This window comes from Galeopterus variegatus, unplaced genomic scaffold, assembly GCF_000696425.1.
Source record: "Galeopterus variegatus unplaced genomic scaffold, G_variegatus-3.0.2 Scaffold1037, whole genome shotgun sequence".
NCBI lineage: Eukaryota > Metazoa > Chordata > Mammalia > Dermoptera > Cynocephalidae > Galeopterus > Galeopterus variegatus.
The window spans coordinates 179,122-197,661 of NW_007727148.1; the positions used below are offsets into that span (position 1 = coordinate 179,122).

The 18,540-nt window shown below is 40.5% G+C and overlaps 2 pseudogenes; both read right to left on the bottom strand.

Annotated features, from left to right (window-relative positions):
* Positions 1-4,248: 4,248 nt before the first annotated feature.
* On the bottom strand, positions 4,249-4,741 carry LOC103591841 (annotated as a pseudogene).
* Positions 4,742-16,584: 11,843 nt separating this feature from the next.
* Positions 16,585-17,308, bottom strand: LOC103591853 (annotated as a pseudogene).
* Between the last annotated feature and the right edge of the window lie 1,232 nt (positions 17,309-18,540).

Below are 18,540 nucleotides of genomic sequence, written 5' to 3' on the forward strand. Positions count from 1 at the left end.
AAAAATTTTTCATAATGAAATGTTGGGGCTGATTTTACCCTTACCGGCCAGCCGCAAAAAAAAAAAAAAAAAAAGTTGGGCTTAAAAACTCCACAAGAAAAGGTTGGGTTCACATTTGAGCACTGTTCACATTTAGGGTGCATCCGGCCAATCTCTTTATCACAAACAATAGCAATAAAATGTGGCATGATATTGGACTCTTAGAATGAGCTGGTGATAGATAAATAAACAAACAAACAAAAACAAACAAATAAATAAATATCATGAAGAAAAATATAAAAAACACGCCCCCCCCCAATCAAAATGAACTGGCGACAGTCCTGAGCATCTGACAGGCATTATTCATTAAATCCTCCTAACCCTTTGCAGGCACTTTTTATAAACAACTTTTCACAGATGAGAAAACTAAGGCTCAGATGAAATAACTTGTAAGCCCAGCGACTCGCCTGGTCTCCAAGTAGCCACTGATGGGCGTTGACAGGTGTTTCTTATATGGGCAGGTGCCTTGGCTAGGAAGGCAGGAATTTAAGTAACAAATGCTTTTTGAAAGCTTTCTATTTTCTAGACACTGTTCTAAGCACTTTAGAGAGAATTTTTTTTTTAAAAGATTTTTTAAAGTACATAAAGTAAAATTGACTCTGTTGGTAGACACTTCTATGAGTTTTAACACATGCATAGATCCCTATAACCACCACACCGCCACTGTCAGGATACAGAATAATCACATCACTCCAAAGGACTCCTTAGTGCTGTCCCTTCGTAGTCCCTCTTTCTCCCACCCCGAATCTTTGGCAACCACTAACTTGTTCTCCATCACTATAGTTTTATCTTTTTGAGAATGTCATATAAATGGAATTATGCAGTACGTCACTCTTTGAGACAGGATTTGTTCAGGCCGAATGCCTTTGAGATTAACCCAATTTGTTCTGTGTGTCAATAGTTTATTCCTTTTTATTGCCGAGCAGTAAATATCCTGATATATAAATACCACAGTTTGTTTATTCAGTCACCTATTGAAAGACATTTTGGCTGTTTCCGGTTTTGGGCCATGATGAATAGAGCTGCTATGAACATCTGTGCACAGGTTTTTGTGTGGACATATTCACATCTTTAGGAGTAAGATTTCTGAGTAGTACGTAAATGTATTTTTAACTTGAGAAGAAAGTGCCCAAGTGTTTGTCAGGGTGGCTGTACCATTTCACATTCTCACCATCAACAGACAAGAGTGTCAGTTGCTTTGCATCCTCTTAGTGCTTCAAATTGTCAATATTTTTAATATTACTCATTCTCATATGTGTATAGTGGTAACTCACGATGATTTTAATTTGCATTTTCCTGATGTCTAATGATGTTAAATATCTATTTATGTGCATATTTGCCATCTTTATATTCTCTTTGTTTTTTTTTTTTTTTTTTGGTGTGTTTTTGTTTTGTTTTTTAAGTGGGTAGTTGGTTTTCTTATTGTTGAGTTTCAAAAGTTCTTTATATATTCCGGGTACAACTCCTTTGTTGGATATATGATTTGCACTATTTTCTTCCAGCCTGTAGCTAGTCTTTTTATTCTCTTAACAATGTCTTTCATAGAACAAAGGTTTTTGATTATGATGAAGTCCAATTTATCAATTTTTTTATTTTATGGCTCTTGCTTTTTGTGTTCTAAGAACTCTTTGCCTAACCTGAGGTCATGAAGATCTCCCCCTGTCTTTTTTTTTTTTTTTTTTTTTTTTTTTTTTCCCCCAAAAAAGGGCCCCCCCCCCCCTTTTTTTTTTTTTTTTTTTTTTTTTTTACATGTTGTATAGTTTTACATTTTACTTTTAGATATATGATTCATTTTGAGTTAATTTTTATATAGGGTGTGAGGTTTAGGTTGAAGTTCATTTTTGCATATGAATGTTAAATTGTTCCAACACCATTGTTTGGAAAAGACTGTCCTTTCTCCATTCAATTACATTTGTATCTTTGTCAAAATCAATTTGCCATATTGGTGTGCATATATTTCTGGACTTTCTCTTCAGTCCCACTGATCTAGATGTCTGTCATTTCACTAGTACCCCACTATTTCAATTCCTGTAGCTTTATAGTAAGTCTTAAAGATGGGTAGTGAATCCTCTAACTTTATTTTATTTTCAAAATTGTTTTGGTTGTTTTAGTTCCTTTGCCTTTCCATGTAAGTTTTAGAATAATCTGTGTCTACTAAAAATATTGTTGGGTATGGTATTTTAATTGAAAATATGATGTCTATAAATCAATTTAGGGCAAATTGACATCATTATTATTTTGATCTTTCTAATCCATGAATACTGTATATCTCACCATTTATTTAGATCTTCCATTTCTTTCATCAACCCTTTGTAGTTTTCAGCATATAGATCTCCTACATGTTTTGTTAGATTGATACCGAAGTATTCCATCTTTTGGAGCTATTGTAACTGGTATTTTAAAAACATTTCATTTTCCAGTTGTTCATTGTTGGCATATAGAAATACAATTAAGTTTTGTGCATTGACCTGTACCTTACTAAACTCATTTATCAGTTTTAGGAATTTCTTTCTAGATTTCTTGGTATGTTCTATGTAGTCAATTACGTCATCTACAAATAGGGTCATTTTTATTTCTTCCTTGCCAATCCATATGCCTTTTATTACTTTTTCTTGTTTTCTTGCTGATAGAGTTTGGATGTTATTGTCCCCCCAAAACTCATGTGGAAATCTGATCCCCAGTGTGGCAGAGTTGGGAGCTGTTTGAGTCACGGGGGCGGATTCCGCATAAATGGATTACTGCTCTCCCTGGTGGGTGGGGGTAGTGAGTGAGTTCTTGCTTTATTAGTTCTCGTCAGAGCTGGTTGTTTAAAAAACTCTGGCAGCTCCCCTCCCTCTCTCTCTCTCTTGCTTCCGCTCACCATGTGATCTGCCTGTGCCCGCCCGGCTGCCTGCTGCTTTCTGCCATGAGTAGAAACAGCCTGAGGCCAGTGCCAGATGCAGCTGTCCCAGAATCGTAAGCAAATAAACCTCACTTCTTTATAAATTACCCAGTCTCACATATTCTGTTATAGCAACACAAAAACGGACTAATACAGTTGCTCTGGCTAGAACTTCCAGTATGATGTTAAATAGGAGGGGTGAGACTAGATATCCTTGTCTAAATTACCCAGTCTCACATATTCTGTTATAGCAACACAAAAACGGACTAATACAGTTGCTCCGGCTAGAACTTCCAGTATGATGTTAAATAGGAGGGGTGAGACTAGATATCCTTGTCTTGTTCCTAATATTGAGAAGGAAGCAGTTAGTCTTTCACCATTAAGTATAATGTTAGCTGCATATTTTTTGCTGATGCCCTTTATCAGGTTGAGGAAGATTGCTTCTATTCCTATTATGCTAAGAGAGTTTTTTGTTTGTTTTACTTTAGAAATGATTTTATTTTGTGTGCAAATAATGGACAGATATTCTACCCATAAATTCTATTTTCCAAAAACAATTAGGAGCTTTTTAAAAGAAAACCACAGAACAAATTTGAAAAGACCTCAGGATTCCTCTGCTTCTAGATCATTGCTAGGCTATAAAAATAAGGCTCGTTCTACCACGAAGCACAAGTTAGAATTGAGTATACTCCAAAGAGGAAATTATATAGTGCCATTTCAGGCAAAGACTATTCAGCTCTCATCCCCAGCATCCACAAGAGTTAATGCAACAGTTACACCAAGTAAAAACAGTCCAGCATAATTAGACTTCATTATACAAGGCCATTATACGCTTCTAACATGCTAATAAATGAAAACAAGAAATACTGAAATCAAAATAAAAGATATTTGAGGCTGACATACAGATTGTTAGTTCTTTGTTATATCCCCCCTTCTATATAACATCAATAAAAGGAATATTTTACTCAAAGAAAATTTTATTTTATATATTACTATCCATGAATTTTTGTTGTTAGTTACGACATAAATGCTGCCTAGTGCCATTATCCAAATGCATGACCATTTTATGTCCACAATTCACTTCCGTATTTACAAACAGAATTCTCAGGATTTACGTAAGCACATCAATCGTGAAGATTTAACACTGAGATGCAATCTAACATCTGTAGTACCTGATGTGTTGCAGAAAGCAATGCAAGAGAGTTGTATATTTAATCTCCTTTCATTTGAGTGACCTTATGTAAAAAATAAATCAATATTTTAGAAATTTGGTCTCCAAAGGAGATTCTCAAACATGCAAGTAGAAATGGTTACAGATACTGAGGTTTTTAAGACACATCTTCCAAGTCCACATCCTCTTGTCATTGCCATACCATTTTTTCTTCCAGCTGCTTTTCTGTGCCTGCAACAGGGGCCCAGATAAGATGAATGTTTTGCTTGACTTCTTTGATGTCCTGTACTTTCTGTAGCTCTGTATTTTTTTCTCAATCTGTTCATTATGAATTTAGCTTGGCGTTTCTGTTTGATCCCTTCGATTCTCCTCATTGCAAGAATAACTTTATTCCATAGCTCTTGCTGGTATGTGACAGGTTCATTTCTACGTTTTTCAAATTCAAGTGAATTATCCACTGTAAGCTCTTTACCAGCTGCTTTCTGGAATGATTTAGTCCACCTGAACTTGCGAGGATTGGGCTTCTTTTTAAAGTTTCTATGACATCTGGATTTACAGAATCTAAATACCTTGCAGTGGTTGCATATGAACATCATGCTGTGGCCAGGGTAGATGGGTCCCAAACAGAAATAACACTTCTCTGTAAGCATGTTGGACAGTTGAACCCACATGGGTCTCCTGGACCAACCGCTGAGCTCAAGAAGAAGTGACATAGCACTGTCACAGGAAGTGATGCTGAGTGTTTTTTTAAATCATGAATGGGTGTTAAATTTTTGTCACATGTCTTTTCTTTATCAATTGATATGATCACTTGCTTTTTCTACTTTAGGCTATTAATATGGTGAATTGCACTGATTCATTTTTGAATTTTAAATCACCCTTGCCTCACCAGGACACATCCCACTTGGTTGTGGCATGTATTTCTTTTTATATAGTCCTGAGTTCAATTTGCTATTATTTTGTTGGGGATTTTTACATCTATGTTCGTGAGAGACATTGGTCTAGTTTTCTTTCCTTATAATATCATTGTTTAGTTCTAGTATCAGGATAACGTCAGCCTCATAAAATGAGTTGGGTAGTATTTGCTCTTGTTCAATTTTCTGTAATAAATTGTGTAAAATCGGTGTTACTTCCTCTTTAGTAACCCCGCTCTGCTGCACACTTCCTGTGACTGTGCCCTTGTTCAGGGCCAAATGGCAGGGGACAGAGAAAAAAAGCAATGGGGGTTTGCCCCACCCTCTTAGGACCACACTCTTGATAGGAGGGGGAATCTTCCCCTTCCTAAGAGGTTTAGGTGTCTGCGGACCCCTGCAGCCACTGATGTTACTGTCATTACTGCCATGGCCATGGAATTGTCTGGGACTGGGGCACAAGAGAATGAAGAAAAGAGAAATGGGGTTTCCTCCACTCTGTCTGAGGGTTAGACCCCCTCTCCCACTCCTCCAGGCAGAACTAGAGTCTGGAAAATCTGTCTCTTCACTTCAGTGTCCATTCTGCATTTGGGGATGCTCTGTGCCAGGCTGGAGAATATCAGAGGAAAAATGAGAAACTCACTGCCAGTTCAGGGGTCCTTTGAATTCTGGCTTTCTTCCCTAATTTGCCTGATGCTATTTACTTTCACACTCTTCTCAGACAGCTGCTCCGTGCATTTCTGTCCGAGCTTTACAGCAGCATTCAGTAGGAGAGACAGGGCAAAGGGTGCTTACTTACTCCATCTTATCTGGAACCTAATAGCTTTTTATTATTTATTTATTTATTCTTTTTTTTTTGGGCAGCTGGCCAGTACGGGGATCTGAAACTTTGACCTTGGCGCTACAAGGCCTAATAGCTTTTTAAATTGTCATAACCTTTTGAAGTAGGCAGATGACAAAACTGAGGCACATAGAGGTTAAGTAATTTGCCCAAGATCACGCAGCTTGCAAGTGGCCAAGCCAGTCTTCCTTGTTCCAGAGTGTGTGATCTTTGTCACTGGATCTGCAGCCTCAAAGGCAGTTGAACACTGTAGCTCTATGGGGTGAGGAAGGGAACTCATTCTGTGCTGTCACCCACCCTTTAGCCTGCAGAGTATTGACGGGAGAATGCATAGTGTTCAGTGAATTGCTTTCTTCCTTGTTAAAGATCTGGACTGCAGTGGGAGAGAAATAGACTTTTGTCTTCAAGAGTGTGGTAAGTGCTAGGGAAAATATAGGGCAGGTAAGGAGGGTTGGGAGTGTTGCAGCGAAGGGCTGGATATATGTTTATTAATGTGGAAAGATGTCTCTGATGTTGAATGTGCCTCCTAAACTTTGCTTTCATATGACTTCCTTGTATTCCAGGGGAAAATGGCATAATAACGTTACACACTTTATGAGGAATGTCCCCGTGGTTACAGCCCAGTTCCTAGACCTGCTGCCCATCTTCAGACCTGCACTGCTCCTCAGATTTCCTAAGAGAGACTCAGGTCATTTGTGGAGTGAAGCCAAGACTTCCAACTCAGTCACCTCAAGAGAAGGAGACACCATTCATGGAGATGGAGATCCTGAGCGATTTGGGAGTTAGGATAACAAGCTAAGATAAGCCAGCTGCTGAGTTGACCTCTCTGTGCCTCAGTTTCATCTTCTGTAAAATGGGGCTAATGATAATATGTTATGGTGTTTGTTGTGAAGATGAAGTTAATATGTGAGATGTACCTGGAATAATACCTGACACAGTGTAAGCACTTGAGCAATTCTGATTCATTATTTTTGCTATTTAGGCTACATTGAGTTTAAGTTGACTGAGAGACCTCCCAGTCGATATGTCTAGCAGTGGTGGATTATGTGGATCATGAACTCAGCAGAGGAGCAAGTGACAGAGATTTGGGGATCATTAGCATAGGAGGTGATTAAAATCTTGGGGGTAGATGATAACCCCATGGTGAAAAGGGGAAGTGAGAAGAACAGGGAGCCAGGGTCCTAACACTGGGGAGCACCGATGTCAAAGGGCAGAAAAGGGAAAATCAGGAAAGAATAATTTTGTTTGTTGGTTTTGTTTTTTGATGAATGCTTTTGTTTAAAACCTTTTATTGTACTCTTTGACCTCCATCTCCCCATTCCCCCACCTCCTGCCTCTGCCCCTGGTTACCATGGTTTCTATGTATTCAGCTTTCAAAAAAATTCCACATATAGGTGAGATTGTGCATATTTTTCTATGTCTGGCATATTTCACTTAGCATAATGTCTTCCAGGTTCATCCATGTGAATAAGTCTAGACATCTAATGTACAGCGTGAGGACCAGGTGACAATATTGTATTGTGTACTGGAAATTTAAGAGAGCAGAGCTTAGGTGCCCTTACCACCCACCCCCACACACACACACCCACACACACACACACCCACACCCACACACACACCCACACCCACACACACACACACACACACACACACGTAACCATGTGAGGTTGTGGACATGTTAATTTGCTTGACTATAGTAATCATTTCACTATGTATATGTATATCAAAACATCATGTTGTGTACCTTAAATATGTACAATAAAAACCAAAACAACAAAGAAAACCATTTTTATTGTAAAACAAAACACCGATATAGAAATTGGACAACCCAAATGTGAGCTTGATGAGTTATATTATGAGTACCCTAGTAACCATTCTCAGGTCAAGAAATAGAACTTTGCCAGCCCACCCCTGCCCAGAAGTCCCTCTGTGTGTCCCATCCCAGTTGCAGCCCCTTCCTTGCTCCAAAAGTGACCACTATCACAACCCTTACAGAAATCACTCCTTGTTTCTCTATGGTTTACTCGCCCACGTGAATTGCTGTACACTGTAGTTTAGTCTTGCCTATTTTAAAAAATCTGATAGTTTTAAAGGTTCCTTTTTAAAGGCTTTTTTAATCTGAAGGCTCCTCCTCTGTCTCTTTCTTTTTCTTACAGTTTATCTGTTGAAGAGTCAGGTATTTGACCTGCCAAGTTTCCAGCAGCCCAGGCTTTGATGACTGCGCAGTCATGGTACAGTTCAGCGAGTTCCTCTGTCCTCTCCTTCCTGCAAATCGCTGGATCCAGAGGCATGATCAGACTCAGGCCAATCTCTTTGGCAAAACTATAGGTAGCGTTGTGTTCCTCCTCCAGGAGACTTGTAATGTCTGATTGTCTCTCTGTTGATAACAGATGTTGATACTCAGTCAGTAGATCCATTAATACATGGGGGTGGTTGGTTGTAAATGGTGATGATTTTCTAATTCTATCTTTTTGTCTTTATTTATTAATGGAATAAGTTTATAAAGAATTGCTTTCCCTCATCTACTGTTTGGCTACCCAGTTCATATCAGAGAGGATAAATGCTTGATTCTTTCTCTTTATCCAGTTTTCAAAATAATGAAAAATGTCATAATGAACTCATGATTATGTCATTATGAACTCAAAGATTTAGACATGTTCGACAGATTTCAATCCATTACAATTCTTCTAATGCTTTAATTGCTCCATCTTTGTCCTGAGGGAGCTCATTCAGGTTGGTTCTTTAGTCCTTTTGACATACCTGCATGCCTGGAACCTCCTTGTTTTCTTGTGTGACAACATGTTCCAGCCTTACCTTGTGTATTTCCAGTCCCAGACCCAGACTCCACCACTTCTCCAAGAAGTCCCAGTTTGGTTAGTGGAAAGTGTTATTTCAAGACCACAGTCCTTTCAGCCATAAAAAGAAGGGAAATCCTGCCATTTGTGACAACATGAATGAACATGGAGGACATTATGCTAAGTGAAATAAGTCAGACACAGAAAGACAAATACTGTATGATCTCACATATATGTAGAATCTAAAAAACTCAAACCCATAGAAGCAAAGAGTAGAATGGTGATTGCCAGGGGCTGGGGGGTGGGGGAAATGGGGAGATACTGGTCAAAAGGTACAAACTTTCAGTTCCAAGATGAATAAGTTCTGGGAATTTAACTCACAACATGGCAACTATAGTTAATAATACTGTATGTTTACATGCAATTTGCTAAGAAAGCAGATCTTGAGTGTTCTCGCCCCCTCCCCTGCCACCATGAAATGATAACTATGTGTGGTGAAGGATGTGTTAATTTGCCTGGTAGTCATTACACAATGCATACATATATCAAATCATCACAATGTACCCCGGAATATATACGATTTTTATTTGTCAATTATTGCTCAGTAAAGCTGGGAAAAAATAAAAGAAGAAAAGAGATCATAGTCTGGATGCTAGGGATGTTCATTGCTATTGGTTTTGTCATTGTTTCTAGGCCTTTTCCATGAACAGAGATTTCCAAATCAAATTCAGGACTAAAGGGTTTTTATTTGACTTCTTTCCATACTGTAAATTGTTTCTCAAGGATAACAGGGGATGGTAGAATTAGAATATTCTGTAATTAAACATCCATTTTATTGATTGATTGATTGATCGATTAATTGATTGATTGCCAGCCAATGCAGGGATTGAACCCTGGACCTTGGTGTTATAAGCACCATGCTCTAGCTAACTGAGCTAACTGGCCTACATTTGTTTTACTCTATGTTACACATACAAGTCTCAGAATAACAATACTAACACTACTGCCACAAGTTATAATTACTGAAAATAGTTACTTTTTTTTTTTGCATGTGCTATCTCCTTCTTCTCCCTGCCTACTTTTTCTGGTTTTGCTATATATCTGTATTGTTAGAGCATATAGCCATTATGTAATATACTCTCTTCCTTTTAATTCTCAATTAGTATTAGTTCTACAAAACTACACTTAATCCACATCACCAGTCCTTATGTTAATGTCTATCTAATTATTTTGGTTGTCTGAAGTTTGTTCTCTAGTAGATTTCTCAGGAAGTGTTGATAGGCATAATATTCCCTGAATTCTTGCGTGCTGATGATAGTTTGTTTATGCCCTTTGTACTTGAAGGTCAGTATAGCTGGGTATAAAATCTTTGGTTCACATTTTCTTTCCTTGAGCATCTTAAATATATTATTACATGTTCATCTTGTATAGAGTATTGCTGTTAAAAAGTCTAATGATAATATAACTTTTTTCCCTTATAACTCATATGTTTTTTGTTTGTTTATTAGATGCCCAAAGGATTCTTATTTCTTTTCTGTAAAGTCTAGTAATTTTACTAGTATATGTCTTCTTTTTTTTTTTTTTTTGATGACTCAATGGTTTTTAGTATATTTATAAAATCATGCGACCATCACCATTGCAAATTCCAAAACATTTTCATCATAGAATATGTCCGGGTGTTGATCTTTCTGAATCAATATTCTCACACACACTAGATGTTCTTTCAATAAATAGTTTTATATCCTTTTTATTTTAGGAAAATGTTCTTGAATTACAGTTCTTAGTATTTTTTCCTCTTCCCTTGTTTCAGTGTTCTTCAGGAGGTGTGGAGGATACTAACATTATTAATCACGTGTATTTCACAGGGCCTAACTTATAGCTTAGTGGGGTGACAGCCCTGTAGTTTAAGGTATAGCCTAATCCTTTAGTATTGCACATAGAAATGCTAACCTTGGGAATAGCAGAAAACTTTCCCAGGACTAAAGTCTCTGTTGTAGATAAAAAAAATTGTAACACAGCAAAAATACTTGCTCTAGGGGCAGTTGTCTTTGGTGCAGCTAAACCTAATGATGGGAAAGTATGTGAGCTAAAGGCTTCAAGATTGTTGGTTGGGGGATGTTCTGCATCTCGCCTCCAGTTGTTTCTTTAAGTTTCTTAGGGAATTGAGTGTTGCCATGACAAATATCGCATTGTTCTTTTTGTAACCACCTATGTTCCTTTTCTGTAACTTTCTTGCCCAGACAATAAAAACCGAGAGAAAACCTATTTTGGGGTTATTTCCTAGGAATTCTTCTCTCTTGAAGGAATTGCCTGGGATTAACCCCTTCTGGGCCTCTTGCTGCTCTGGAGAAATGGGCTTTGAGTAATCCTTTGCATCTCTGTCACCCTGGGAGAGGTGACAAGGAACTAGTATTGTTTATATGTTGGCTCTTTGCCTATTTTCAATATTTGTCACTTTCTCACAAATGCTTTTTATCTCTTTCTTCATTTATTATGTTTATTTATTTATTTATTTGGGCAGTTGGCCCATGTGGGAATCTGAACCCTTGAACTTGGTATTAGAACTCCACACTTTCACCAACTGAGCTAATTGGCCAGCCCTCATTTCTTTTTTCTTTTTGTCCTCCTTTTATCGGCTTTGTGTGTGTGTGGCAGGGGGCTGGCCAGTCTAGGGACTGAACCCCAGACCTTAGTGTCATCAGCACCACCTCTAACCAACTGAGCTAACTGGCCAGCCCCTTTTCCTCCTTTTATCTATTTCTCTTAAGACATTATTTGTTACATTTATTTACTTTTCTGTTCTTTCTAGTTTAGTCTTCATTTCTAAATGATTTTTCTTTTATTTCTGATATTTCTTGAATTCTGCCACCTCATTCTAACTCTGATTTATATTGCTCATTTATGTTGTATTATCACTTTCTTTTTTTTTTTTTTTGCAGCTGATCAGTATGGGGATCTGAACCCTTGACCTTGGTGTTATCAGCACCATGCTCTTGCAAGTGAGTATCACTTTCATAATGTTTTGTAGCTCATTTTGAAATAGTACACTACAGTTTTGATTTTTTTTTTCCTTTTTGTCTTTTTTTACTGACCGGTAATGGGATCGCAACCCTCGGTGTCGCGCCCGCACCGCGCTCAGCCAGTGAGCGGGAACTGGTCTCTACATGGGATCCGAACCCTCGGCGGGAGCGCCGCTGCACTCCCAAGTGGCACACTCTCCAGTGCGCCACCGGGCCGGCCCATACAGTTTTGATTTTTTGAGCATGTATTTATGGCATTTTTTCATTGTCTATAGGGCTGTTTTTCTGTTCCTTATTCTTTTTTTCTAATAATAGTTTTGTATGGAATTTGACCTTGATACTTTTACGTTGCTAATTTTTATGTGAAATTCATTTTTTTAGAAGTAGGTATTATCAGACAGTTTTCCTAACTTCACAGATCTCTCCCTTCAGTTGTTTTAATTTGTGTTAAAAGTATGGTGACTTTGTTTTCTGAGATTTTTCTGGCTCTGTTCCTCTCACCCACCTTTATCTGGGTCTTCTTTTTCCTTCTTCTCTATTGTCCCTATTCTGCTTAACTTTGATTTCACTCTCAGTGGTTTCTCTCCATTGTGGGCTCAGTACTGTAAGGGAGCCCTGACAGGTCAGTTCTGAGAGTTCGGCGGCAAGTATAGGTCCTCTAGACTTGATCATGTTGACCTTGCACTCACTGGCTATTGTGGTACCAGTTTCAGCAGCTGTGTGTTGACAAAAAAGTGCCCATCACACTTTCCAGGAAACAGCTGTTGGCCATACTGCAAGTCATACCAATCAGAGGCAAACTGAAGTGTTTATACCCCTGCATGTATCAGTCATTGGTTAAAGACTGTCTCTGGGGAGAATTCCCAGGCATTTCCAGAGTGAGGCTGATGAATTGGTACTGGCAGGTTGAAGGTGTTCCTATGACAAAAAGATTCGTTCATTCACCCAGTCAAAAATATGATTACAAGGACGTGGCATAAACAGGCTAGGGAACACACCCAGCTGACTCTTGGTAAATAGACAACTCAACCCAGAGGTAGCTAGAAGTATTTGCTTTTCTGGACCAGGAGTCAGCAAACTATGGCCCTGTGGGCCTGTTTTTATATATCCTGCAGGTTAAAAATGGTTTTTATGGGCTGGCCAGTTAGTTCAATTGGTTAGAGTGCAGTGGTATAACACGGAGGTCAAGGGTTCAGATCGTCCTACTGGCCAGCTGCCAGAAAAAAACAGTTTTTATAAGTGGTTGAATTTTTAAGTGATTGAAAAAAATCAAAAGAAGAATAATTTTTTTTTTTTAAAGATGACCAGTAAGGGGGTCTCAACCCTTGACTTGGTGTTGTCAGCACCACGCTCAGCCAGTGAGCTAACCGGCCATCCCTATATAGGATCCGAACCCGGGGCCTTGGTGTTATCAGCACCGCACTCTCCCGAGTGAGCCACAGGCTGGCCCAAGAATAATATTTAATGATGTAAAAATTATATGAAATTCAAACTTTAATGTTTGTAAATAAAGTTTTATTGAATTACAGCCATGCCCATTCATTTTTTGTATATTCTGTGGTTGCTTTCAAGCTACAATGGCTGAATGGAGTAGTTGTGACAGAGACTATGTGGCCTGCCAAGCCTAAAATATTTATTTATTATCTGGTCCTTTACAGAAAGAGTTTGCCCATCCCTGTTCTAGAGAGAAGCCTGAGACTTGGGCATGCACCATGCCACAGGCATCTGTCACCATTTTAAAGAAGGACCAGCTGCTTCAGGTAAGTGTTGGGGCCGGGGCGGGAGGACCTCCTAGGAAAAGGACCATGAAAAGTGAAAACCCCTTATTTCTTGGCATCACTGCCTTCCAAACCCACCCACCAGATATGATCAGCATCCACATTGTGCCACAGTTCGGACCACCCTCACTGACCTCACTCTCACCCACGGTCCTGCTTGCCCGCCACAGTGCTTTGTACGTGGTGACAGATCATGGGAAACAGAGTGTTCCTGCCTACTTGAATGTGGCTAATATCCCTCTGGAGGGATGTGGCCATTTTTCAACACTGTCAACTTGTTATTCTTCATTTTCTGCTTCATTCTGTGCAAAGAGCCAGAGTGTTTTTATTTTATTATTTTTAATGTAATTTATTTTTAAAATTGATACATAATTGATTATACATATTTGTGGGGTACAGAGTTGACTCAATACTTGTGTACAATGTTGTACAATATGTGATGATCAAATCAGAATAATTAGCTTATTCATCATTACAAAATGTAGTCATTCTTTGTGTCTATTAACCAATTTCTCGATAAGCCCCCTCCCCCTTTCCCACCTCTAGTAAGAACAGTTCTGTTCTCTCCTTCTGAAAGTTCAACATATTATTTTGATTCTCCTTCCTTCCTTCTTCCCTCCCTCCCTCCCTTTCTTCCTTCTTTCTTCCCACTTATGAGCAAGGATATGAGGTATTTCTCTTTCTGTGCCTGGCTTATTTCACTTAACACAATTTTCTCCAGGTTCATCCGTGTTGCTGCAAATGGCAGAATTTCATTCTTTTATATGGCTGAGTAGCATTCCATTGTGTATATCTACCACATTTTTCTTATCCAGTTCTCTGTCGATGGACATTTAGGTTGGTTCCATAGCTTGGCTACTGCAGATAGAGCTATGATAAACATAGGAGTGCAGGTGTCTCTTCCACATGACTTCCATTCCTTTGGGTATATACCTAGTAGTGGGATTGCTGGACCATTTGGTAACTCTATCTGTAGTTGTTTGAGAACCCTCCAGACTGTTTTCCATAATGGCTGTACTGATTTACAGTCCCACCAACAGTGCAGAAGGGTTCCCCTTTCTCCACATCTGTGTCAGCATTTGTTATTTGATAATAGCCAGTCTAGCTGGGGTGAGATGATATCTCAGTGTGGTTTTGATTTGCATTTTCCTGATGATTAGTGATATTGAACATTTTTTCATGTACCTGTTGGCCATTTGTATGTCTTCTTTTGAGATGTCTATTCAGTTCCTTTGCCCATTTTTTAGTTGAAATATTTGCTTTTTTACTGTTAAGTTGTTTGAGTTCCTTGTTTATTCTGGATATTAATCCCTTGTTAGATGCATAATTTGCAAATATTTTCTCCTATTCTTTAGGTTGTCTTTTCACTCTGATGATTTTTTCCTTTGTTGTGCAGAAGCTTTTTGGTTTGATATAATCCAATTTGATTCTTTTTTCTTTTGTTGCCTGTGCTTTTGTTACCTGGGGTCTTATTCATAAAGTCTTTGCCCAGTCCTACAACTTGAAGTGTTTCCCCTATGTTTTCTTCTATGAGTTTTATAGTTTCGGGTCTTATATTTAAGTCTAATCCATTTTGAGTTGATTTTGGTATATGGTGAGAAGTATGGGTCTAGTTTCATTCTTCTACACATGGATATTCAGTTTTCCCAGCACCATTTATTGAAGAGGCTGTCTTTTCCCCAATGTATGTTCCCGGTACCTTTGTTGAGGATCAATTGGCTGTAAGTACGTGGACTAATCTCTGGGTTCTCTATTCTGTGCCATTCGTCTATGTTTCTGTTTTATGCCAGTACCATGCTGTTTTGGTTACTATAGCTTTGTCATACAATTTTAAGTCAGGTAGTGTAATGCTTCCAGCTTTATTCTTTTTGTTCAGGATTGCTTTGGTTATTTGGGGCCTTTTGTTGTTCCATATGAATGTTAGAATTGTTTTTTCTATTTCTGTGAAGAATATCATTGGTATTTTGATGGGGATTGCATTGAATAGGTAGATTGCTTTGGGTAGTACAGACATTTTCACAATGTTAATTCTTCCAATCCAAGACCATGTAATGTCTTTCCATCTTTTTGTGTCTCCTTTAATTTCTTTCAACAGTGATTTGTAGTTCTAGTTGTAGAGATCTTTCATCTCCTTGATTAAATATATTCTTAGGTATTTGATCTTTTTGGTAGATATTGTAAATGTGCTTGCTTTCTTGATTTCTTTTTCCAGAGTGTTTTTAAGTAAGAGAGCAAATGACAAAATAAACATGTTTTCATTTCTATAGGCACTGTCACACTCACTATTATTTTCCTGGGCTGTGGCCAGTAATAAAGGTCCATAGAGAGTTTCACATGGACTACTAAAGGAGGAGCCATGACCTGACTACTGTAGACATCGTTGATTTTCCACTCTCTTCTCCAGTGGGTTGTTTCAGCTAGATGAAAGCTAGATGTCAGTACTGTACGGACATAACTGGGAGTTGTTCTCGGGTTAAGCACGAGTGGGACATTTGCTGCTGTGAGGAGTGTCGTGTGCATATGGCTGGTTACTGCAATGGGCTCCTAACTGACCTCCGGGCTTCTGACCTTGCCCCCCTTCAGTCTATTCTCAACCCAAAAGGCAGAGCGCTGCTTTCAGAACGCAGGTCCCTCTGCCCTGAAGCTCTCATTTCACTCTGAGCAAAAGCCGACCCCCTGCTGCCTCCCCGATCTCATCTTCTAACTCTCCCATTGCTCCATCGGCCCCAGCCACATGGGCCTCCCTGCTGTTCCTCAAACTGCCACGCATCTCCCACCTCTGGGCCTCTGCCCTTGCTGTTGCCCCTGCCTGGAGCACTCTTCCCCAGGTAGCCTCACGGTTTGCTCCCTCACCTCCCTCAAGTGCCACCTAATAGGGGAGCCCTTCCCTACCCACCCATCCTAAAATAAGTACCCGTACCCCAGCACTCTCTATCCCCCATACCCTGTTTCTTTTCTTTTTCTTTTTGTTGTTGAAACCTTTACTTTGAGACATGATGCAAAAATCGTACAGGTACACATGGAAAAGTAAGACACAATCACAGCTGAGTCAAGACAACCTAACTGGAAAGCTCTAATGTCTGTCAGCTACTGCTAAAGCTGAAGTTCAGGGAGTATGACATGCTGCAGGGCTGAAAGGAAGGGCTGGTCAGTATTCCCCTCCTTCCTCACCCTCTCCTTCGGCAGAATCCACGCCAACCTCCTCATAACTTTTTTCTCAAGGGCAGCCATGTCCTCATGGGCCTCAGAAAACTCACCTTCCTCCATCCCCTCCCCCACATACCAGTGAACAAAGGCACGCTTGGCGTACGTCAGGTCAGACGTGTGGTCCAGGAGAGCCCAGGCTGCAGCAGCGGCTGTGTTGCTGCTTAGCGTGCACACGGCTCTCTGCACCGTGGCCAGGCCTCCACCAGGAAGCACAGTGGGAGGCTGGTAATGAATGCCAGCCTTGAAGCCAGTGGGGCACCAGCCTACACCCTGGATGGTATGCTTTGTCTCAGTGGTGGCAATGGCAGCACTGACATCTTTGGGAACCACATCACCACGGTACAGCAGGCAGCAGGCCACGTATTTACTATGGTGCGGATCGCATTTCACCGTCTGTGTGGCTGGCTCAAAGCGAGCATTGCTGGTCTCTGCTACAGAAAGCTGTTCGTGGTAGGCTTTCTCAGCAGAGATGACTGGGGCATGTGTGGTCGCAGGGAAGTGAATGCAGGGAGAGGACATCAGGCTGGTCTGGAATTCTGTCAGATCAAAATTCAGGGCTCCATTGAATCTGAGGGAAGCGGAGATGAAGAAACAATCTGGCTAATGAGGCGATTAAGGGCAGCGTAGATTGGGCGCTCAGTGTCAAAGTTTCTTTTGTCTTTCATGGCCTTTGTCTTTCCGTGAAGGAGTGGAATTTTATTTCTGCTATCTCCTCTCCAAACTGGACACAAGCTTATCTTTATCAATGTAAATCTATGTTCTGGGAACTTCTCAGACTAGGGATCTCCAAGGATAGTGGAGTGTCTTCCCCCTTACACTGGGACTCACTAGTGATACTGCTGCCCCTCACCTCAGACTGGGGATCCCCAAAGATATGGCTGTGACTCTCCTGTGAGACTGGAGTTCTTGGAGGACAGGGCTCTTCCTGTCCCTTAGACGAGGGCTCTCTAAGAATAATTTTTCCCCTCCCTCCAAGGGTAGGATCCCTGTCCCCTGGACCTGGTGTTCTCTTCTATGTCCGTCTCAGCAAGGCACCCTGGCATTTCTTGGGATATGCAGGGCCCAGGGGGGCTGAATGACTGATAAGAAGCCATTTCCGGAGAGTGCAGGTGATTGAACTCGTAAAAAGGTGATTGAGGGAGCCCTGGACTCTCCATCTCAGGAGAGCTGTAAAAATAGTGCCCACAGCCATCTGTTCTGGAGGGTCGAGGGGCTGGCCCAGAACCAGGGAGGTGGACAAGATGGCCCCTCATGTCCCCATGGGCTGATGGGACTCTGGAAGCACTGGAGGCTTTGGCCAGGCTGGGGAAAGGTGGCTGGAAAGGGCTTTATGGGGAGACTCCCCAACAGCCCTCTCTTCCTGGTGGGGGCAGGCGGGTGTGATGTGGCTGGCAGTCTGGAAGCCCTTCCCCCACTCTGGCCTCTCAGAGTCTGTCCCACCCTCATTTCCCCATGGGTGATCTTGGCTGCTCTGTTACCTCTCAGAGCTTTAGTTTTCTCATCTGTAAAATGGGGATAAACTCAGCTTATCACATTGTTGTGCCTGAAATTATATAGTACCCAGTGCACAGTAGGTGCTTAATAAACATTAGTCCTTTCCTTTTTCCTTCAAAGGCTCTAGGTGAGGATCTCGGTCCCAGAGCCCACTGAAGACTGCAGTGGGCAGGAAATAGTGGCATGTGCTTGGGCAGCCTTCATGTCATTCAGCTCCGGAAGACACAAGTGCTCTGAATGACACCTGGATGGGGGTGGGGACACTCTGCCTTGGGAGGGACTAGGGTCTGTATGTGTCAGGCTGGATGCACAGGTAGCTGACTCAGCTGCTTCTGGGGAGGAGACTGGCTTCTGTCTCCTAATGCCTCTCTTCCCAACTCTTCAATGGGAGAGGACATAATGG